This window comes from Podarcis bocagei (assembly GCF_964188305.1).
Source record: "Podarcis bocagei genome assembly, chromosome: 2".
Lineage (NCBI taxonomy): Eukaryota > Metazoa > Chordata > Lepidosauria > Squamata > Lacertidae > Podarcis > Podarcis bocagei.
Window position 1 is genome coordinate 28,140,535 of NC_138126.1, and position 23,978 is coordinate 28,164,512.

The 23,978-nt window shown below is 43.0% G+C and overlaps 1 protein-coding gene and 1 long non-coding RNA gene across 7 annotated transcripts in view; one reads left to right on the forward strand and one right to left on the reverse strand.

Annotated features, from left to right (window-relative positions):
- The window catches only part of FHIT (fragile histidine triad diadenosine triphosphatase), a 1,070,670-nt gene that overhangs the window by 780,450 nt on the left and 266,242 nt on the right, over positions 1 to 23,978 (reverse strand). The gene's annotated exons all lie outside the window — the stretch shown is intronic.
- LOC308581763 lies at positions 6,266 to 8,470 on the forward strand. Its single transcript, XR_014005261.1, has 2 exons — positions 6,266 to 6,506; positions 8,174 to 8,470. It is a non-coding gene; the product is annotated as an uncharacterized lncRNA (long non-coding RNA).

A 23,978-nucleotide genomic window follows, 5' to 3' on the forward strand; every position in this document is an offset into this window, starting at 1 on the left:
TTTAGCACTCATTAATTTTACAATATTTCTTAAGGTAAACTTTATTTTTTTTCCAATCTTCTTCCGCCGTCTCTTTCCCCTGATCACGGATTCTGCCAGTCATTTCAGCCAGTCCCATATAGTCTATCACCTTCGTCTGCCATTCTTCCAGAGTGGGTAGATCTTGAGTCTTCCAATGCTTTGCGATGAGTATTCTTGCTGCTGTAGTAGCATACATAAAGAAAATTCTATCTTTCTTTGGCACCAACTGGCCGACAATGCCCAAGAGAAAGGCCTCTGGTTTCTTGGGAAAAGTACATTTAAGCACCTTTTTCATTTCATTATATATCATTTCCCAGAAAGCCTTAATCTTTGGGCACGTCCACCAAAGGTGATAAAAGGTACCTTCAGTTTCTTTACATTTCCAACACTTATTGTCAGGCAAATGATAAATTTTTGCTAGCTTGACTGGGGTCATGTACCACCTATAAATCATTTTCATAATATTTTCCTTTAAGGCATTACATGCCGTAAATTTCAAACCGGTGGTCCACAACTGTTCCCAGTCAGCAAACATAATATTATGACCAATGTCCTGTGCCCACTTTATCATAGCTGATTTAACCGTTTCATCTTGCGTATTCCATTTCAGCAACAAGTTGTACATTCTGGACAAATTCTTAGCATTGGGTTCTAACAATTCTATTTCTAATTTTGATTTCTCCACCTGGAAGCCAATTTTCCTATCTTGTTTATAAACCTCCATTATTTGATAATAATGGAGCCAGTCTCGTACTTTAGTCTTCAATTTCTCATGACTCTGTAGTTTCAATTTATCACCATCTTGTTCCAAAATTTCCCAATACTTTGGCCAATTGGCCTCCATATTTAGTTTTTTCACGGCCTTAGCCTCCAATGGCGACAGCCATCTGGGAGTTTTATTTTCCATCAGATCTTTATATCTGATCCATACATTGTACAATGCTTTTCTAACAATGTGATTTTTAAAAGCTTTGTGCGCTTTAACCTTGTCATACCATAAATACGCATGCCATCCAAATACATTTTTTCTTTATGATCTCTTCTGATAGCCTCCTTAAGCCAATAAACACCAATAGTAATAATAGTCCTGTGTGAATTTTCCGTTCTTCCAATCCTCAAATCGAGATGGTTTCCATATATCGTCTCCTTCATAGATAACATCACTCTTTCCATCATAGTCTCATAAAACTGTCGCTCTTAAGTCCCACTGAGGAGTTTAACCCACAATATATAAACAGCTCTATTTCTCTCTTTCTCCTCCCAGACTCAAGACCTCCGACAGAACTTCCCAATATGGCGACGGCATTTTTAACTGCGTCATTCCCAAGCTCTTACACATTCCACGCTCTTCTTAAAACGTGCTTTGGTTCGAAAGTTTATCTCCACACAGCCTTAAATTCACAGCTTAAGTCCTTAAAACGACATTTCTGACTCGTGAGGGGAGGGGATTCTTGTTTAATCACATAGGGAAAGAAGGGAGAGTTTTCCCCCCCTCCCCCATCAGTCATTTGCCGTACTTGTCTTGGCGTATCTTCTCATGTTTTATTCTTATCTTGTTTTGTCAGAGATCTCTTCTGTTAGCAGTCTTTACTCCCCCTTCTTTCTTGAAATATGTGCATTCCTTTCATCCAAATTGTTTCCTTTGAAGTTCTGCATTTAGTGGTGCGAATCAGGGACGGCGTTCAGGAGTGCCGAAATCCCACAGGAGGGCTTTGTGCCTAGTGCCCCCACCCCCACAAATTCGGGGGTGGTATAGGGCACAGCAGGCAAGGGCCATCCCCCCCATAATCCTGGGAGGGTTAAGGAGGCTAATTACCCCCATCATAGCCTCCAAATTACCTAGTGTGGGTCGGAGAGATGTTATTGTCAGCCATCTTCCAATGCGCCCCCTGGTGGCCCCCGCAAGGCAGATTCTCTGCCACCGAGCTGAAATTAACTACCGTATTTTTCCATTGATAAGACTCCCCCATATATAAGCTGCCCCCTATTTTTGTGGCAACAACCAATCGCCGGTCTTCCCTCGGCACTATCCATGTATAAGACGCCCCCTAATTTTTGACATTCTTTTTTTGTGGGAAAAACCTCATCTTATACACGGAAAAATACGGTAAATCCACTGTTTATCCAAATCAGTGCCTTATCCCAACATTTGACATTCATTTGCATTTATTTGTTAGAGTTAAAGCCAACCCTACTTGCAAGGGGTCGCAGCAACACCCTTCACGGAATCAGAGATTTTCTCCATACCAGCACAGAAAAAGAAGATCTACATTGTTATGGGGAATCCATCAGATCCACGTAAGAAAGACCCATTGCATGGAGAAACCAGCCTCTACAAGACAAGTGTAATTTTTGTCTTGGCCCCTGGTAGGCAGGTTTTCACAATAAGACCATAGCCAATTTTTCTCTTTCTAAAGCCTCGAGAGATCTGCCATTACAATTTATCTCCAGATGAAGGTCTTTTTCCTTCGCCAAAGCAGTAAAATAAAAAAAGGGGGGGGGGAGAGACTCTGTATAAAAGTAAACCCAGTCTGTCTAATTAATTGCTAGGCTTCAGAGAGTGACAAAATATTTATTTTCTTGTATCTTAAGAATAATGAAAAGGATGAATCGTTTTGAAGAAAGTAAGAGCTGGAAAAGGCACCTCCAGGCTGAGATCACACGCATGCCATGTTTTAGCCCAAAGCTAAGTTAACTGCTGAGATATAAAATCCTCATAAAAGAGACGTGCGCTTTCACCTTTAATCATTTCGGTGTTGCACAAAAAGAAACCGTGTCTCGCAACTTGACACCCAAAACCCTTGGTAGGCAACCCCCAGGGGTGGCCAATGTGGTAGTCCAACAACGTTTGGAAGTGTGTCTTTCATCATCCCTGAAGACAAGCCATGCTAGCTGTGGATGGTGGGAGTTTTATTTTATTGAACCAACTTCATATACTGTTTGTAAACAGAACCTCTAAGTGGTTTACACACAAAAAAACAACAAAGCATTAAAATTGTCAATATCAAACTAAGTTCAAGAAAAACACTAGGTATATAAAAAATTCAAAATCCATAGCCAAGTTAAAAACTAGACGCGTCAACTTGTGTGTGTCTGAATAGGCTTACCTAAACAAAACTGTTCTTAGCAGGCGCTGAAAAGTCACCTGCCTGATGCCAGGGAACTTTAAAGCATAGGTGCTGCTCATTGTTCTATGCTAAAAATGTCTATGCTACAGATAGATGTCAAAGAGAACAACAACTACCAGACTTTTAGAAGACATCTGAAGGCAGCCCTGTTTAGGGAAGCTTTTAATGTTTGATGGACTACTGTATTTTAATATTTTGTTGGAAGCCTCCCAGAGTGGTTGGGGAAACCCAGCCAGATGAGTGGGGTATAAATAATAATTTTTATTATTATTACTACTACTACTACTACTACTACTACATGCCCATTCTCCCTTGGGTAATCTCCTTCCTACCCACCTTGAACACCAAAGTGTTAGCAGAAGAACCACGACATCTCCCACCCACATGGTAGCAATGGGTGAAGACTTCATCAAGGAGTGGACACCCAGGCAGGGTGACGGAGGCACGTCTCCCAGTGCTGCCCCAGTGAAAAACTGTAGGGGAGGCAGGGCAGGAAGTGAGAGGATGCAAAGCTTGTTTGCTGATATTTAAACATAGGCAGGCCAAGGCCAAGGTGGACTCTTCTGTGGCTCCTGATACATTAAGAATGTTAGAACACAGAAAAGGAGGAGGTAGTGAAAACGGGTGAATCCATCACCTTCCCTGTAAGATTCGAAGATTTGAGTGAAAGGCCAGATTCTGTACCAAGGCCGCAATACCCACGTTTTAAAGCTTCTGAAATAGAAGCCTGTCCTAGAATCCAAGAAAGAGGGGGGCGGGGCACCAAAAATAATGCATTTGGAATTATGTGTGCAAATGCTTTTTTAAAAAAATGTTTTGAAAAATACATCGAAATCGTCTTAGCTCACTCTCGCCATCTAGTGTCACATTTGTATATTGGAGTTCACAAAATGTTTTATTTGCAGCTGTATAGCTGAGTCCCAGGAGAGTTTCCACGGTATTTAAAATTATTTGGCTATCTTCTTCTTTATACCCATTGCTTATACCATTTACCCTCCAAGGGACAAGGTAAATCACCTGAAGTTGTGTTTTGTGCAGCTGGTCCCTTTTGCTCCATGCATGGCCTAAATGTATGCGAAGTAAAACAACTGGTCTTTCTGTTCCATATCATTAGTACCCAGTTAGAAATGTCACACCCACACCGCCACCCATTCTCCTTCTCTTGATGCATGTTTTCTATCAAGACACTTTTTCTGATGTAATGTAATACTAAAGGCAGTCTGTATGTTCATTAGGCTTCCCATCAATTACTTTTAAACACACAGAATTTCCAGAACTGACAGTTTTCCACTGGACGATATGCACTGATGTTCTTGGCTTTGGTACAAACAACATTATCTTGTCAGTTAAATTATTTGGCTGACTTTTCCCACATCTATTCCTTTAATTAGCTTATTATCTCTAATTTACTGGGCAAATTACTATCATCATAGCAAAATTATAACATACGGCAATGGACAGTCTTGTCTGGATCTCCTACACACACACACACACAGAGAGAGAGAGAGAGAGAGAGAGAGAGAGAGTCTCCAAAAATTCCATTACAAACCCTTCTAGCACTTGCTAACCACTCTACAAGGTCTTACATACTTCCCAGTCTTTCTAACACAAGTCCACATTTTGGACCTCTTAAACAACGGCACACCCATTCAACTCAATCAAACTCCTTTGTGTTGCTTGAAGGTATGGAGGGCAAATCCACAGCTTACATTTAAAGCCCATCCAATTGACATTAAAGCATGTGACCTCCTTCCAAAGAACCCTGGGAACTGTAGTTTGTTAAAGATGCTGGGAATTGTAGCGCTGTGAGAGGGAAACCGCAGTCCCCAGGATTTTATGAAGCAAGTCATGTGCTTTAAGTGTCCATTGGGTGCGCTGTAAATGTATGGTGTGGCTCTGCCTGCAATTCCCCCTAAGAAAGCCTATCCTTCGTCTGGCACTAGGCTCCCTGCCATAGCAGAACCAAGCACAGACAGAGGGATGCCTCCCTTCCTTCCTCCTGCCCACCAATAGAACATCAGAAGTAAGGTAAATGCCCCAAATAAATTCATACAACCACATAAAGTGATACAACCACCTTATCCTTTAATAATTCTTTTCTGATAATGGGACAAGCCCTCTTTGCTTGTGATTATCAATAGCAAGGTTAAATACTTTTTCTGAATAACTGGTTGCAATTCCTATCTTTTAATGTTTTTGTTCTGGAGAATTTTTTTAGCTGGTACAATCTTGCCATTTTACAATGCGTTCTCCCCTCCACGTTTCCACAGCGAAATAAATAAAAATCCATTACTTTCTGGAGAATGAATGATATCACATTTTAAATCCTGTCAATACATTTCACCGTTCATGACAAAATGAAGTCTTGTTATAGGCCCTATCTCTGCTAGCCAGCATCTTGACACGTTTCTCCTCCTTATTGTGGCAAGCTTTTAACATGCTGTTTTGTTTTCTGCGTGTGACTGCACATAACTCTGCAAACTGTCATTTCTCTCGGTGCAAACTGTTTTATGACATTTCATAGGAACGAAGCTACACACAAATAAATTGTATTTATTGTATAATCACCGGGAAATACATGGCCAACATACTTCATTGCCTAAATAGAAGTTTATGTTTGCGTTTTAAAGGCAGAGCTTACTCCTGTTTTCTTCTGGATTAATATTCCTTTATTCCTGCAGTGAATTTGCATAGGTACTAAAGTGCTTGTTTTAGAAATATAGTTTGGTCTCTTGCCAAATAGTTTTGGGAAAGGGGTAGTTTCTTGCATGGAGTTTCTTGCATAGAGTATTAAAAATATGTTAACAGATTCCTCTGAGGAAGGAGAAAACAAATAATTATTATTTTGAGGTTTTAAATTTTAACTAACAGTCACAACAGTTCAATCGAATTATCATCCCAAATGCTGTTAAAAGCTGCCAGAGAGATCCAATAATACATAAGGCGGCTTGCCAATTGGTCAGGTGATTCTTCATTCCTGGCAGTGACAAATACATGCTAGGAGTTGTTGCTGTAGAAATCTGTGCATTATAGTAGACACGGCTTTGCAAAAGGAAAGCAGTTCTCGTTAATTCTTCAGAACCATAATCTGATTATATTTAAATCTTTCTGGGCGATCCGTGTTCTGATAGCAACATGATTTTGTAAGGCAGCTGTTAAGCTAGTGACAGTCACCTAGACTGAGGAGACAGGGGGCTAGAGCATGAAAACTAGGCTCTGTGTGAATCTCCCCCGTGTGGTGAGCCAAAGTGTGGGATATAAAGCTGTCAGTCAAGTCCAACATTCAGAGAGGACTAACTGCCTCTATGTGGCAGGCAGTTTTGTCATTTGGTCGGTTGCTGCAAGGAGTGTTAATTGGTAACTGCTTGGATGCAGTCTTCTCATGACTCACTATCTAGTGCATCTCTGGGTTATTTGTGGGGCCTGCCTGGTGTTTTTACATGAATAGAATGTGTATTTTTTTATTTAAAATGCATCTCTGGGTTATTTGTGGGGCATAGGAATTCATTCATTATTATTCTTTTTCAAAATATAGTCCAGCGCCCCACAAGGTCTGAGGGACAGTGGATCGGCCCCCTGCTGAAAAAGTTTGCTGACCCCTGATCTAGAATATAGTTTATCTGTTATGTAACCTAAGCCTGCCTTCAGGAACAACTCTGTAAACCTGAATGAATCTAATAGTAAAGTAGTTTATGTTAACATGATTCAGATTCATGTGTGTTTTCTTAAAGAGGGACAGAAAGGGATTATCAACCAGGAAGGTATAATTATTGAAAGGACTCAAACGAGTTAGCAACCCACTTGTCACTGCATAAACTCAAACAGAGGATCATTGAAACTCTGCTAAATTATATAAACGTTCCCACACAAAGAACTCAAGTTTGGAGCATCTCTCCAGACTGTGAACTATGACCAGGCTTTAGATTGTTGAGCTGCGTACATTTAATATTTGCATTACACTTTTCCAACAACGGATGTTGAGCTCAAAGTGGCTCTCAATGACTGCAATAGCGCTAAAAGACAGCAAACATTGCAATCGCCGAAATATCAAGCACAACAGCATAAAAGGGAAATAACACAATTCTGTGATTCTGTAAATGGAGAACATCTTCATCAAAATGGTTAATACAATTCAGTAAAGTCATAGTAACTCATAGCATAGCTAGGATACTTCCTAATCACACGGAAGCTTACCAAAAAAAAAAAAAATATGGATTAGCAGTTGGTTGGCGTTCCCCACCCGAGGCAGCTGTTCTGTTTGTGGTTGGGTGCACCTTTGCCAGAGCAACAACAATAATGCTCCCAGCTCTGGCATGGTTTAGAGTGTTCTTCAGGGGCATAAAGGAACAGGGGTGCATGGCTCCCACTCAATGAAGAACTCAGATTGAGGTGAGGATCTCTACTGAAAGTTTTAGTGCTCAGATCAGTGTGATATATAAGCAAAATGTGGGGTTCCGCATTGTGATAATGGCTATATCCTAAGATTCAAATAATTAATCCCTTGAATCGCATATTTACCTACAAATCCCCGTTTGTTTCAACGTCAACTGAAAAGCCTGCTCAGGGTTTCACGATGCGCATCATGTAAAAAATGAAAGCTGTTCTAAACTCCAGCAGCAACTCAAGGCTGCAGTGCAATAATTCAGTGTTATGGGAAGAATCCTGCTATTATGACCGATTTATGCAGACTCGAGGAGGCATGTTATGCTACACATGGACGTGAGGTCACATGCAACCACTTTACATTTTCCTCAGTAGTACAGAGTCAAAGAGGTCACCAGTGGTAAAGGATCTTTTGGATTAGTCTGTTAAATCAATGCATGAATTAAAGGCAATTTACATATAAATGGCCTAATACACCGGCTTTTAAATTAAATGAATTTTTAAAAGATTAAAGTAACAGCAGAAAAGGTCAGGTAGGCATTAAGTACACATAATATGATTTTTTAAGAATTGCTGGATGGCTGTCTTGAAAGCTGTAGTCATATTGCTGGCTTGTTAATATTTTTGTATTTTTAATTCAGAAACAGCCAGACGTAAGGAGGAGGAGAAAGGGGAAATGATCCGATAACAAGAGGATATCAAAGCAACATGATGTGTCGAAGCAAGGATGGGAGCACCTACTCTTAATAGGAACTTTATCTGCATGAACCCCTGCATCTTAATTAATTTTGTCAACATCTGGCCACAATCAAAACTTGAAACATATACGCCTGTGCATCCTGCTACAGGAAATGTAAGAGCAAAACAAGTAAACCACAGACAGTGTCCCTCAAAGATACAATCCATAACATACACGAAAACAAACTGTTCTCAAAAACAATATTGTTGTTGTTTAGTCGTGTCCGGCTCTTCGTGTCCCATGGACCAGAGCATGCCAGGCACTCTTGTCTTCCACTGCCTCCCGCAGTTTGGTCAAACTTATGTTGGTAGCTTCGAGAACACTGTCCAACCATCTCGTCCTCTGTCGTCCCCTTCTCCTTGTGCCCTCAGTCTTTCTCAACATCAGGGTCTTTTCCAGGGAGTCTTCTCTTCTCATGAGGTGGCTAAAGTATTGGAGCCTCAGCTTCAGGATCTGTCCTTCCACTGAGCATTCAGGGCTGATTTCCTTCAGAATGGATAAGTTTGATCTTCTTGCAGTCCATGGGACTCTCAAGAGTCTCCTCCAGCACCATAATTCAAAAGCATCAATTCAGCCTTCTTTATGGTCCAGCTCTCACTTCCATACATCACTACTGGGGAAACCATAGCTTTAACTATACAGACCTTTGTCAGTAAGGTGATGTTAGGGGCTGCCTCAGGTCTCAGCTCACAAAAGACCAACGCCAAGCTCTTCTTATATACAAGGATGTTTATTGCAGTTCATTATTGGTAACACTACCGAGGCATGCAGCCCCGCGTCTTTTAGCCTAGACATTTGAAGTCCCCTCTGAGTCGGTCCCGCCTCTACACCAGCTTAAGAGGCTTGTGCTAGACCACCTCTTCCTGTCCTTTCTTTTCCGCAGGGTCTTCCTGCCCCCCTGGGTTCCTTCCCTCCTGCTTTCCCCCGACGCGGATCCCTCAGATGCCTGCTCCCCCCTCCTTCGTGCTTTGGGGCCAGGCTCCTCCTCCGGGCTCTCTGCATTTCCGCGCGCCTCCACATTTGAACTTGGCGCGCGTTCGCTCCCCCTGACCTTCCTTTTGACAGCTACACTACTCCCTGTACTACTCTCCGCCCCTTCCGGCAGGACGTCCTGCCCCGATCTCCTTTGCCTGTCTCCTTCCTGCTCTGCTCCGTGTGTCACACTGGGAACTCCACCCTTCTCACTCCGTTCCTCCTGGGAAGCCGACCCCGATCTCCCACTCCCACTCAGGGTTTCCCTGCTGCTTCCCTTCTCCTGGCAAGTCCCCCCTGTGACCCCCCTTGGCTTGACCAGGGGCGCCCCCTTCTGGGAATCCTCCGATTCACTTGAGAGACTCATGGAAGACCTCAAGTCATTGTCATCCTCTTCCTCACTGTCCTGGGTTTCTTCCCCATCGCTCTCCGTCTCCCCCCTCACCTGTGCCTCTGTCCCTGAACCCCTGACAGGTGATGTCTCTGATTTTAAGATGCTGTCTAAGTTTGACATCGCTCTTCTCCCAAGAAGCAGGCGTCTTTTAATTTCATGACTGCTGTCACCATCTGCAGTGATCACGGAGCCCAAGAAAGTAAAATATTTTACTGCCTCCATTTCTTCTCCTTCTGTTTGCCAGGAGGTGATGGGACCAGTGGCCATGATCTTAGGTTTTTTTATATACATCACCCTAAAAGTGCTACACCTAGAAGCTCCCCTAGTAATGGTGGAACGTGTGTTACAGATGGTGTGGATACACATATTTCTGATTAGTCAGTCAAATTATGCATGAGCCTCATGCCCACCCTCTCGGTCCCTTTACAAAGGCTCTTCATTCCTCAGCGCTCGACAACTCAATACATCCTGCACTGCAGCGGGTTGGAACTAAAGCATAGTTAGAAGCGGGGTTCAGATCCTGGTCTGTTCCAATCATGGCAATTCCAAAACCACAAACAAATAACCTGGCTTGTTATACAGTTTGGTGTACAATTTCAAGTCCTTCTGTGGTGCTCTAGTCCTCCTTTCACTGCCCCCCTCTTCATCATAACTTATGCAGGAGGAAAGATTGTAAAATACTTGGCACACTAAATGTGAGGAGAGGAAAGAGAAAGCATACTCCGTGATTCTTGACCAGATAATGGGCAACAGCGATGGTTTACCCCTGCTCCCTGTATGCTTACAGTTCAATAAAAAAGCAGGAAGCTCCCTCACACTGTTAGATCGTTTGTCAGGGTTTACTGGCAGGGTTTACTCTCCAGGGTTTCAGACAGGAGTCTGTTTCCGGTTGAACTTGAAGATGGCAGGGATTGAACCTGGGATGTTTTGCATGCAACTAATGTATGCTACCAAGGGACGCGGGTGGCGCTGTGGGTTAAACCACAGAGCCTAGGACTTGCCGATCAGAAGGTCGGCGGTTCGAATCCCCACGATGGGGTGAGCTTCCATTGCTCGGTCCTTGCTCCTGCCAACCTAGCAGTTCTAAAGCATGTCAAAGTGCAAGTAGATAAATAGGTACCGCTCCAGCAGGAAGGTAAACGGCATTTCCGTGCACTACTCTGGTTTGCCATAAGCGTCTTAGTCATGCTGGCCACATGACCTGGAAGCTGTACGCCTGCTCCCTCGGCCAATAAAGAAAGAAGAGCGCCGCAACCCCAGAGTCGGCCACGACTGGACCAAATGGTCAGGGGTCCCTTTACCTTAATGTATGATACGACTGAGCTATGTGAAGCTTCATAAAGCCACATCCTTTGGTATGTCCAACAGAAATGCCAATGATACATTATAGCAGTATAAACCAGAAATATATATATTGCGCCATTTTAAGAGCCTTTTTCCTTTCCTGGAGAATCATAGGTGAGGGAGGAAAGATCTAGCTGGGAGAACTCGCCTTACACTCCTGTGCTGCAAGTGAAGGATAAAACAAAACTAAAACCCATGTAAAAGCAGCATGGAAGAAGAGAGTGACCTGTGTTGATTAAATACGAGAAAACACTGGATTTTAAATGAAGATATGTTTTCCTTGAGGAGTGGAATAGTTTTTCATGCATATCCCATGCTCACATCGTCATAGTTGCAAGGAACCCATCATTTTGAAGAGGTGCGCTGTATCAGATAAGGAGGCAGTGTGCAATATTTCTTCCTTCTATCCTTCTTGCCAGCTAGTTTTACCTTACTGAAATCTTTAGGGTTTCAGTCAAGTCACTAATCCATCTAGCTTGGTAGCGAATGTGTTCTAACCACTGAACTGTGCCTTTCCACAAATATCCATTCACGGATTTCTAGCATGATCCACCAGCATCCAAACTGGACCCCAGCTAAAGCCCATTCCAGACCTGGGCCAAGGCCCAGCAGCCCATTGACCAGGCTTCCTCTCTGATAACCTTCAAGAAAAAACCACAAACGCTTTCCTGTAGGTTTCCATGAGGTTTGGTTGTTCTCATTGTTATCAAACTCAGTGGGCAGATTTTATCAGTTTTACTTTGTTTGATAATATCATCATCACTGTCATCGTCATCCATTTATTATAACATATAATTCAGTATAGAAATATTCAATCAACAGAAATATAATAGGTCTTGTTTGTCACTCTCTAAAATGATGACCCAAAATTCATTTCGTTGGTTTTATGTCCTTGTAGCGTAAAGTCCACCTAGCAATCCATCCAACATGGCTTTGCCAGTGTTTAGTCACCATTTATTGCTCTAGCTGCAACTTGTCTTTTCATATGACCCCTTAACAGTCTTAACTATGGTTTGCAATAAACCGTAGTTTATCACGGCATTCAAAAGCAGCCAACATTCTCAACTTCTGCTGCTAACGCTGAACGGCCCACTAACTTGCATAGTTTCAATAAGACTTTTATTCCAGGAAAAAAAATCATACAAACTGTTCATTAACACATGGAAGAAGTTGTTGAACTCCAACAACCATCAGCCTCAGGTGGGAGTTGGGAGTTGTAGTGCAGCAACATCTCCAGGGCCCCAGATACCTTGTTTCTGGCCTAATGCCTCTTCACCTCCCCTGCCTTCCTTCTGTGTGCCTCCACCTGCTCCCAGTGCCTCACAACTTCCCTAATCACGACCCCATCTCAACTAGCTGGTGAATATGCATTCTACTGACTTGACCCAGACCTATAGGTACCAGGGCAGATAACAAGAGCTTTGAATAAGGCATGTGATAAAATGGGAACACAGAAATGATGTGGAAAATGAGGAACTGTTATTTTAAAAAAAAAAACTGTTATTTTAAACAAGTCCCAAACATAACCCAGAACAATTAAGGCTAAATTTAAGTGCATAAAACAGCCTTTGCAGAAATACTTGGAAGTGTTTCTTTATTTTTATAATGGTGACAGCAGAAAAGTCATTTTAGCAAGCTCTTTCTACCAGGCAGAAATACTTAAATCCTTTTTGTCTTATTACCTTGCTGAATTAGTATTAATACATCCTTTAAAAATTAATCAGTTAAAAAGCTCCCAAGGCACTATAACCCACTTTCCTGAAATCTGATGGTAGAAGTTACGTTTTTCCATTTGACTTCTTCACAACTCAGCCACCCTCATCTATAAGAAATATCAAGAAAATAATTATTTTATTAAAAGATACTCAAGGTTATCACAATGGAAAATTCTCAAGTAATAATCTGATAGTAATCTAGCGTCGAGCATATTAGAGGGGCAGAGAGAGCTACGCTCAAACACTTGGACCTTTATAATAAAGATCTGCTGACTATTGCTATTAAGACTTATCTAAACTTTTACCACTTGTAAGCCTGATCTCCTTGCTGCATTTATCCTGGCTACTTTCTACTAAACTCTTTTAAAATGTTTCACTGAGGTTTCCTATTCAGTGTTCTGAGCACCTTACTAAAACACTATACGAAGGTTATCCTTGATGTCTACATACTTGAACTTGCAAGGTCAAGGAAAACCTCTGCAACATCATTCTAATAATGAACCTGAGTTGCAAGTGCAAAGTTGTGCCCACACAACCACATTGCCCTTGCAGGTGAATTCAAGAAAGCTACATTGCTGAATTCAAAATTAATAAATAAATATCACGGCCTCAAAACCTAAAGCAAAGATCCAGAGCACAGCATGGCCACTTACACGTTGCCATAAGAGTAGAAATTCATTGCCAAGTGGACTAAATATGGCACTGGTCTGAACAAAAGTTGCATATGCTAATTTATATGAATAGATGCAAATCTAGAAATAATTGGCATAGTTTAAAAAAGGAACACTCTCACAGTGGGGAGTACTGTGACCAAGTGATCCTGCTCAGTCTGCTAATCTAGGCATTAACTGTTTAAGGGGAACTTCAAAACCACCACTCTCCGTCACCCTAACAGTGGTCTATCTATAGACAGGACTTGGATCAGACTGTGCTTCAAACTAAGGATTATCCTCTGTAATGCAGCCCTGGATGGCTTCAATATCCAAAATTTGGTCTCACTATGGAATGGCAAGATGAAACAGGTGGTTGATGCAAAAAGCCTCATTTTGCAGCTTGCTGACAGATTGTGGATGGTGCAGAGGTTACTGACTCCCACTGCTCATTCCAATGGACCCTAAGCTGGGATTACGCCCTGTGACAATTCCAAGCCTTGAATATGCCATGGGCTTATTGCAGCTAGGTCTCCCTTCTAAAAGACTAGAAATTAACTGGTTGCTATTCCAAAGCACTGGTTACTATTCCAAGCGAAACAAAACAAACAAACAAAAAAAGCAAAGAGGGGGGGAAACCAGCACCCCCATATAAAGTTATAGGCAATCACGTCAGAGAAAAGAAAAAAGAGGGCATGAACTTAAGCGAAGAAAAGGTCATCCATTAAAAGGATTTAGGAGGAAATGCTTTACACAGAGAAGAGTTGTAACAGAAAATAAACCGCCTCAGGCAGCCTTTCCAACTACTGATATAAACTTTAAAAAGGAAACAAGTACTTGAAGGACAGAACTATTGTGCAGAGAGAGGTGACTGGCCTTTGGAAAATAGGATTTTCTAGTCGCGCTCCATCTTGAGAAGAGAGAGAGAGAAATCTTGCACATTTTACTCCTGTGTACAGCCCAGAGCGCCAGACAATATGCAGCTAGTGTAATGCCAATAAAAAGGACCTCTGACACGAAACTGAAATGAAGAGAAGTAATGGGGGGAAACCAGTCAGAGAGCTTACATATATGCCAGTGGTTGCCGACACTTGCTGCTCTCCAAAGGGTTGACAACACCACACCTACCAGTGCTGTTCGTGTTACTTCGGGATATGTACTGTTTTGCTGGATTTATACAGCCTTGAGGCTTCAGAACACTCCCTTGACAGACAGAATGAGCAGAGGAATCTGTTTTGGGAATGGGATCTGGAGGTGCATACTGGATACACTTCCACTTGAGCCAGACCCACATGAGAACAAGCCTTTGAAATAGTTTCAAAGCAACTACAGCACAAACCTAGACAGCATCTTAAAAAGCAGAGACATCACCTTGCCAACAAAGGTCCGTATAGTTAAAGCTATGTTTTCCCAGTAGTGATGTATGGAAGTGAGAGCTGGACCATAAAGAAGGCTGATTGCCTAAGAATTGATGCTTTTGAATTATGGTGCCGGAGGAGACTCTTGAGAGTCCCATGGACTGCAAGAAGATCAAACCTATCCATTCTGAAGGAAATCAGCCCTGAGTGCTCACTGGAAGGACAGATCCTGAAGCTGAGGCTCCAATACTTTGGCCACCTCATGAGAAGAGAAGACTCCCTGGAAAAGACCCTGATGTTGGGAAAGATGGAGGGCACAAGGAGAAGGGGACGACAGAGGACGAGATGGTTGGGTAGTGTTTTTGAAGCTACCAGCATGAGTTTGACCAAACTGCGGGAGGCAGTGGAAGACAGGAGTGCCTGGCGTGCTCTGGCCCATGGGGTCACGAAGAGTCGGACATGACTAAACAACGAAACAACAACACAGCACCTTTTTTTTCTTTTTTGCTAGCCTAGATACCACCCAGTTGCCAGAGACCTGCCACATTCTAACTCACTCATCCCAGAAGATCTATTGTTGGGACTGCACCCATCATCAATTCAAATGCAAACAATTGGGTAAAACAGGAGAAGGGGCCTGTGGTCTTTTAGATGTTGCTGAACTACAGCTCCCATCAGGCTCAGCAAGCATAGCCAATGGCTAGGGGTGATGGGAGTTGTGGTTCAGCAACATCTGGAGAGCCAAAGGTTCCCCACTTAAATTAATCTAATCCGGTGTGAGCCCTGTTTAAAATGCCAAACATTTTATCAGGGAATGGGATAAAAAGGAATATCCCGCTTACTGATCCCTGAGTTAAATGCTCTACCATTTTAAATAATGTGTCCACCATTAGCTGGCAAAAAGAATAAGGCTGTTACTCTTTCCAAGACACACAGCCTTTTATTTTATCATTCTAAAGTGAATAGACAATGCTGTAGCATGATGCCACTCATTACTAAGCTCAGTCGTTGATTTATAGCCTTCTGGCTGACTTCCTTGCTTTCAGGAATGTAAAGACCCAGGATCTGTGAATAATCAGCTCCCAGGTCTCCCTCTCACATACTCCTCCGTTTGGTAAAAGGAACTGTGGAGTAGATTATGCTTGTGTTTACAGTCTCAGCTGCAGACCTAGAGCTTGAGATAGCTTTTCGCTCTGGACTGCAAAAGCATTTTATGGATCTGGTGCCAGACTGAGTTATATGAGGGTCCATTACCAGGCATCAATTGCAATCAAAATCTACCCCACAGTCCTATTTTAAAATGAGTGGTTCTGCGTAGCTACTTCACATTGCAAACCAGTGAGAGGTATTCCTTATTCCGTTCCAATGCCACCCTCCACGACACCTTTTTGCAATTTCATCAATCAACAGCTGCAAAGTAAACACTTCCCACGTTATGGTCATTTAGCTGCAACTTCCAGAAGGGGTCGCAGGGCATAGTTTGTTGCTGAAGGTCCACAGTTCAATCCCTGGCATACACCAATTGAGAATCGACCAGGAAAGACCTCCATTTGGGCCCTAGACAGCTGTTCAGCCAAGTGAATTATAAGACAGTTCCATATATTCATGGCTCCCAGTTAGCAAGGCTGCTGAAAGTTCATTACTACATGGTGGAAAACACAGATTTATCCAGCTCGTAATTGTCAACTGTATTGTGGAAACCAAACACCATTTTCCTGAGCCAGTTGAGAATGTCAAACAAACCACTGAACATACACAACTCAGTAAGCAGTGGGGTAGAATGCTGGAGGGGGGGGGGACTCACATCTGGCAACCAATGCACCACTTGGGTTTCAGAAAAGGCTGGGACACAAATTTTCATGGCTCTCTAGCAGCTATGGTAGCCCATTTACCAGAAGTAATGTATTTAGCATTAACTCTGGAAGTGTGTACTCAATTTTGACCAAAGAAGCCTCCTAAACTATACAGCCCTGTCAGAGCCAGCCGTTACAAAATGGTGCTGTTTAGCATAAAATAAAGACACAGAGAGCCAGCAATATTTTCAGGATGGTATGAGCAGCTCCTTTCGAACTTCTCTCTCCCTCCGGTAACTTTTTTATTATCCTTTGTTCTCCCTCCAGCCGCATGGCCGTTTGCCAATGTCTCACATTACCTACATCCGGTCATGGCTTTAACCCACCCACAAACCATATAAGGTTACACTGCCCAGAGGGGGAACATAACTCCATATAAGGTCAATGCATTCCAATACATTGTAAAGCTCAGAGTGCTGGTCAGCCGAGGTCAGGGGGCACCCTGCAATATTACAAGCCTTTACCGTGGCTTTATGACTCCCACACAGCCCTATACCCACAGGTCTCAGGGTGGTTCACAACATAAAAATCACAATAAAAAAATACAAAATACATAATAAAAGCAACCCAATAACCCACCCTCCCCAACACATTTTAAAAGGACATTGGATGTCAATCAACAAAAGGCCTGGTTAAAGAGGAATGCTTTTGCCTGGCACCTAAAGGTGTATAATGAAGGTGCCAGCCGAACCCTTCACTGGGGAGAACATTCCACAAGCGGGGAACCACTGCAGAAAAGGCCCGTTCTTGTGTTGCCACCCTCCTGACCTCCTCCACAAGAGGAGGAAGCACACAAAGAAGAGCCTCAGAAGATGATCTCAGGGTCTGGGGAGATTCATATGGAAAGGGATGGTCTTTGAGGTATTTTGGTCCTGAGCCATTTAAGGCTTTATAGGTGAAAACTTTGAAGTGGTCCCAAAACTAATTGGTAGCCAGGGCAGTCGGACCAGGATCGGTGTAATATGCTCCACCCATCTTGCCCAGGTGAGCAACCTGGCTGCTGAATTCTGCACTTCAGCTGAAGTTTCCAAACTGTCTTCAGAGGCAGCCCTACATATAACACATTGCAGTAATCTAACCTCGAGGTTACCAGACTAAGCATCTGAAAGAACTTTCTGATGGTAAGAGCTATTTGACAGTGGAACAGACTCCCTCAGGAGATTGTGAACTCTCCTTCACTGGAGGTTTTTAAGGAGAGGTTGGATGGATATCTGTCTTGGATGCTTTAGTTGAGATTCCTGCATTGTGGGGAGTTAGACTAGATGGCCCTCGGGGTCTCTTCCAACTCCATGATTCTATTATTCTGTTTTATGATCACCAGCCCATCCTGTTGCCTTCCTGTCTCTTGCAAAAGCCAGTCGTGGATACCATCAGTGGAAGCATCCAAGAAATAGTTTTGTGCTTGTTACCTTGGGTGCTGATGCAAAGTACCAATATAAATAATCAACTCTAACCATCCTTCCTGATTAAAAGGGAATAACAAGTGCTGGAGTGAGCAGTTCATTACTGTCTCTACAACAAGAGTTTGTGCTAACAAGTTACTCTCCGGTTGCTATCATTCAATCATGCTGCTAATAGGAACACTTTTACAGTAATTGGTGTGTTTCAGACAACATAAGAAGTTGAATGGTTGCTGCATTCATTAATGATTTGTGGCGACTTTCATGGTAAAGATGACAACGTATTAGTTTACCAGATGCCAGATCATGCTATGGGCCATTAACGAGAGGGTGTTCTCTGTATGCTCACAGAACAAATAGCAGCTGGTTTATTCTTCAGCATGCCGACATAATCACATGCATCTCATACCCAATTCACTACAATGCTGTCAGATGCATCATAAATTAACGGCTCCAAATGCTCATTAGCATTGCTTCATGTTAAAGCTGCATACTGGCCTGCAGAGACCAAGAGAACAAAGGCTCTGCTTTTAAAAAAGCAAACGAGGGATAATACACTATTTCTTTTCAAATCTATGATATATATATATTTTCCTCCACAGCCATCTCTATTTACGTATACTAACAAGTATACTCAGTCCAGAATTGAGTGCATTCCACGGTTTAGAACAGAATCTCCCCCCACCCACCTGAGAGTCAAGAGCGGTTTGAAAGCAAAGTTTTCTGCAGTGGGCTTAACAGTTTGCATCCAAACTCAACACATTCTTTATTTAAAAAAAATAAATTCAACATTACTAGTAAATGACGGAACACCAGAAGTAGTTGCAAAATGCACTACTTCAATGTATCAATCAGTTTCGTTTCCTAGTTTCTGGATTTCTGCTTCAGATTCTGTCTTTCACTTTCACCTATCACCATGCCCGTTGGTTGATTCGTTTTTCAAAACTGTATCCTGATTAAATGAAAAGTTGCATTATGTACTCTGAACTCCATGTATAATTCTTCACCTCTCCTTGCGTGTGACTCCCAGAAAGTGGTATTCAAGAGCTCACTGCCTCTGAAAGTAGAACACAGCCATATTTGCAAAATTCACTTTTGTGAATTTTAGGGTGACATTTGCAGACTAAACCCCTTTCAAGCTAGTTGTTTGCATTTTGAAGTGCAACTCCAATGATTCCTGAAAATATCTCCTTCAAGGCGATAGGAGAGGGGGGGAGCTTTTTTAAAGTCCTAAATTCAGGCATCCCAATTTCCAAGTAGCTGTTATTAGCTTCTCTCCTCACTAAGTTTAGTGACCTTTTTGCTCCCAGCAGCAAAGGGTGGTGGGACCCAACAACACCTGTCCAGGACAGAAGGATTTCCTTGCTGATTTTGTCAAGGTATTTGACAAAGAGCCACTTAAAATGGTTCCCGAAGAGCAAGCACCCCAAATGTATCATCTTATTGGCAGTTTTGCTCAAGGGTTGTTATAACTGATCTCTTACCTTAGCTGCTCATACTAAATCTTTATTATATGCATGCTCTGCCTTCTTCCATCATACAACTTGAGGTAGTGTGCCTAGGGTTCTCAGACTGGTCTCCCTCCCGGACAGTCAGATCCTTCTTTGGTTACCCCAATAAACGGCTTGCGTAATACCAAATGCTCTCAAACTCAAAGGCTGTTAACAAAGACACATTCATCCCACATTCCCCTTCTTGGGTTACATGTATGCAATATACACCAATTTGATAGTTTATACCAATTTGATGAGGGACGCGGGTGGCGCTGTGGGCCTAGGATTTGCCAATCAGAAGGTCGGCGGTTCGAATCCCCACGACAGGGTGAGCTTCCATTGCTCGGTCCCAGCTCCTACCAACCTAGCAGTTTGAAAGCACATCAAAGTGCAAGTAAATAAATAGGTACTACTCCGGTGGGAAGCTAAACAGCGTTTCTGTGCACTGCTCTGGTTCACCAGAAGCGGCTTAGTCATGCTGGCCACATGACCCAGAAGCTGTCTGCGGACAAACACCGGCTCCCTCGGCCTATAGAGCGAGATGAGCGCGCAAACCCAGAGTCGGTCACGACTGGACCTAATGGTCAGGGGTCCCTTTACCTTTACCAATTTGATAGTGGAAGAAAGAGGGGATGGGGAATATCCAGGTCTGAAATTCTGAAGAGCTGTTCAAATGAGAAGTGTTGGTGACTACCATGACCTTAGGGGAGCAGCCGTCTTCAATACAGTTTTTTTTAAAAAGTGCTCCCAGGATACAGGCATCCCTATGCTGAGAAGATTTTTTGCCTTAGCAGTGCAAAAGCTCTTTGTCTCCACTTCGGAAGTGGAACACACACTGAAGCTGCCATGAGTATTGGCTTTATTATGTCATCTATTTTAGGTGATACCATGAAGCAGCTAGTTTGCTGGCCCGGCCACTTCAGGATCCATTATCGCTGAATGCATGTGAATGGGAAAGGACTGTTAGGGTGCAGGTGCCTGAGGATAATCTGACTTTGTCTCCACATCAACTTTAGAATTCATATAGTCATCTCAGCTGCATAATTCAGCTTGCCAGAGGATAATATTAAGCTGACGGAGGGTGAGACTTTGCAGGGAGCGGGCCAGAGGCAGAAAAGCATAAGAAGAGACGCAACTCTTTGAGGTATGAGGATTCCCATCACCTACCCAAGGATGTGAAATACAATCACAAACAACACATTCATACAGAGGCCATAAACCTAAGCATTCCACTTAGCAACTGAATGAATTGAACAAGAGAAAACTCACAGTTTGGTTTAGTTGTGCAAAGTTTACACATGTCATTTCTGGCTCAGATCAATTTCATTCTTATTTGTTCGCACAGGGAGATAATATGTTCAGGGAATGGTGTAAAAGGTAAAGGACCCCTGACAGTTAAGTCTAGTCACGAACGACTCTGGGGTTGTGGCGGTCATCTCGCTTTACTGGCCGAGAGGAGCGACGTTTGTCCACAGACAGTTTTTCTGGGTCATGTGGCCAGCATGACTAAGCTGCTTCTGGAGAAACCAGAGCAGCACACAGAAACGCCGTTTACCTTCCCGCCGGAGTGGTACCTATTTATCTACTTGCACTTTGACGTGCTTTCAAACTGCTAGGTTGGCAGGAGCTGGGACCAAGAAACGGGAGCTCACCCCATTGCAGGGATTTGAACCGCCAACCTTCCGATTGGCAAGCCCAAGAGGCTCAGTGGTTTAGACCACAGCGCCACCCACGTCCCCTCAGGGAAAGGTGTAAGGGGAGTTATATGATGGGACTTATTACATGCTTATATTGGGCCCATCCTACCCCTGTACAGACCTGTAAGATGACTTAGATCATCTGGGGAAAATTTCCTCAAGGAACCAGGGTGGTGACCCAAAAATGGGCATTTCCTGTCATTGCCCCTGCACTCCGAAATGCCCTTCCTTCTGCCAAACATGAGGCGCCATCCATCAGTTCCTTCGGACAACTTGTAAAGGCTCTCTACTCACCCCCACTTTTCCAAGGCTTTCCCTGATTGGACACTGTTATGACTAAATTCCTGCTTTTATCCATTTTTATAATATGGTTTTGCTAAGGTTTTTTTCTGATTTTTTATCTCTGTTTTTATGATGCTGCTTTAATGCGTTCATGTTGTATTTTCATACGCAACTGAGAGGGATGTATGTATGTAGGTACATTTAGAACCGTTTTAAAACAAATAATAATATACGTCCTGAAGAAAATGAGGCAATTAAACAGATGGTGATGGTGATGATGATGATGGTAATTTATTATTTATACCCCGCCCATCTGGCTGGGTTACCCCAGCTACTCTGGGTGGCTTCCAACAATAGTCCATCAAACATTAAAAGCTTCCCTAAACAGGGCTGCCTTCAGATGTCTTCTAAAATTCTAGTAGTTTTTCTCTTTGACATCTGGTGGGAGGGAATTCCACAGGGCGGGTGCCACTACCGAGAAGGCCCTCTGCCTGGTTCCCTGTAACTTGACTTCTCGCAGCAAAGGAACTGCCATAAGGCCCTTGGCGCTGGACCTCAGTGTCCAGGCAGAATGATGGGGGTGGAGACGCTCCTTCAGGTACACTGGGCCAAGGCTGTTTAGGGCTTTAAAGGTTAGCACCAACACTTTGAATTGTGCTCTGTCTCTGTTTCCCCTTTTGGAAAGAGAGGAAACTACGAAAGGAGACACCTGTGCACATTGCCTGTCTTGTAGGTGTTTAAGGAGCGATGTGGATCTCAGGTCTTGATTAAGGCAGGAATTTTGGCAAAAGTTCCAGCTAAAAGGCCTCCCACCCACCCCCCCACCCCCAGTTTGGCAGGAGCCTGATGTAAAAATGTGGCCTGTGCAAAACAGAACTCCCATACATCTATATTTCTGATTACACGGTTGTCATGCCTGCTATTCAGGGCACATGGATGCGCGCTGGACGGATTAGTTTTTCGTTTCATCAAATCGTTTCGGCTCTAGAGAGGTTAGGGAGCTGAGCAGATAGGTAGACGAGGCCTCTAAAAGACACCTCACATGTTGTGCCAAGAATTAAGCAGCAGGGGAGCAAGCCCACGTCTTACATGTGGCATTTAGGATTCACCAGTACAAAGAAAGAAAGGGGAGGATGCCGTCTGCTGAGCCTCTCATGCTTGATAGAGAGAGGGCATCTAATAAGTCACTCAAACAAAAGGGAACCGATAGGAAGGGATGGCAGTTCTCAGAAGGGATTACTTGCTGCACAGCTTTGCTCTCTGAAGTGACGGTAAGCCTACACTTATTATAAAAGGTAAAAGCTGTTGCAGGGGTAATGCAGGAGATGGAACAGAATGCCACAAACATTCAAGCCAACCTGTCTGGCCTACACAAAATATCTGACGGCGCCACATTTAAGCAATGTCCGAGCAGGGAATACAATCGGGACACTTCGTTCTTTGCTCTCCTGGTGGAAATTCAGGGGAGCGGAAAGGGAACATGCTTTTAAACAATGTCCTCTTCAACCGTCTAAAAGGAATTGGACCAAAAAACGACAACAACCAGAAAATCCTACCATTTGCCCTACAATAAACATCGCCACCTTGAACTTTTCTTTAAGCTTTATAATTTAAAAACGTGGGTTAAGAAACAGACTGAAGGTCTACTACATATGATTGTCTTTGCTTTCCTCCGTTTTAAAAAAAGCCTGTTGTTTTACTCTTTTGCTGTTGCTTTTTAAAAGGGGATTTATTCTCAACTTAAAAAAAAAAAATCTCCTTGAAATTCTTCATTAAAAAGTACTGAAGTCTCCCTGCACAAGTTGTGGAGGGCATTGGGTAAAAAGCATTTTATCCCTTCTGCCACCCACACCCAGGAAGTACCTCAACGGTTTTCTCAGATTCAGTTCCTACTGTAAATGGGGCTCCATGTTTCTGGTTGTTGTTTTTTTAAAACTACTATATATTCCAGCTAAGCAGGAGTCAAGAGCTACCAGACTGTATATACAAGTCATTATATATCATGGGATAAATTTGTGGCGACCATATCCCCACCCTACAGGTGAAGTTGCACAAGACTGGCCTGAAGCCTTTCCCTGAGTACTGTTTAATAGGCAGAGTACACCTGCATTGGCTGCTGCATCCTACAGTTGGTTCCTCTGAGGAAGCAAACTATTAAGTCACTTAAATAATGCAAATGGGAGTCCTAACCTAGTGACACTTAACTGAGCAAAACTGAAGAAAACACAGCGTATAATTTGAGGGGAAAGGAACAGAGATGTTTTATCTTTTTTTTTACCTCAAGAAACTTCAGGTGTTTCTTCAGGAGTTTCTTGAAGTATCTTGAAGTAAATAACATCAGAAGGTAGGGAGACATTCAACCAAACATACAGAGGAGAAAACTCCCTCAGAATTGCACAGCCAACCAGGGCATCTGTTACCTCAGCAAACATCATGCTTCTCTGCCTGGATGCTAAGCAACATCTCCACCCACCCCCCTCTTGGCTAGTTGATTTTAACACTATCACTAGCTGAGTTGCAAACTGAATGATGCCTGCTGTGTACAAGGC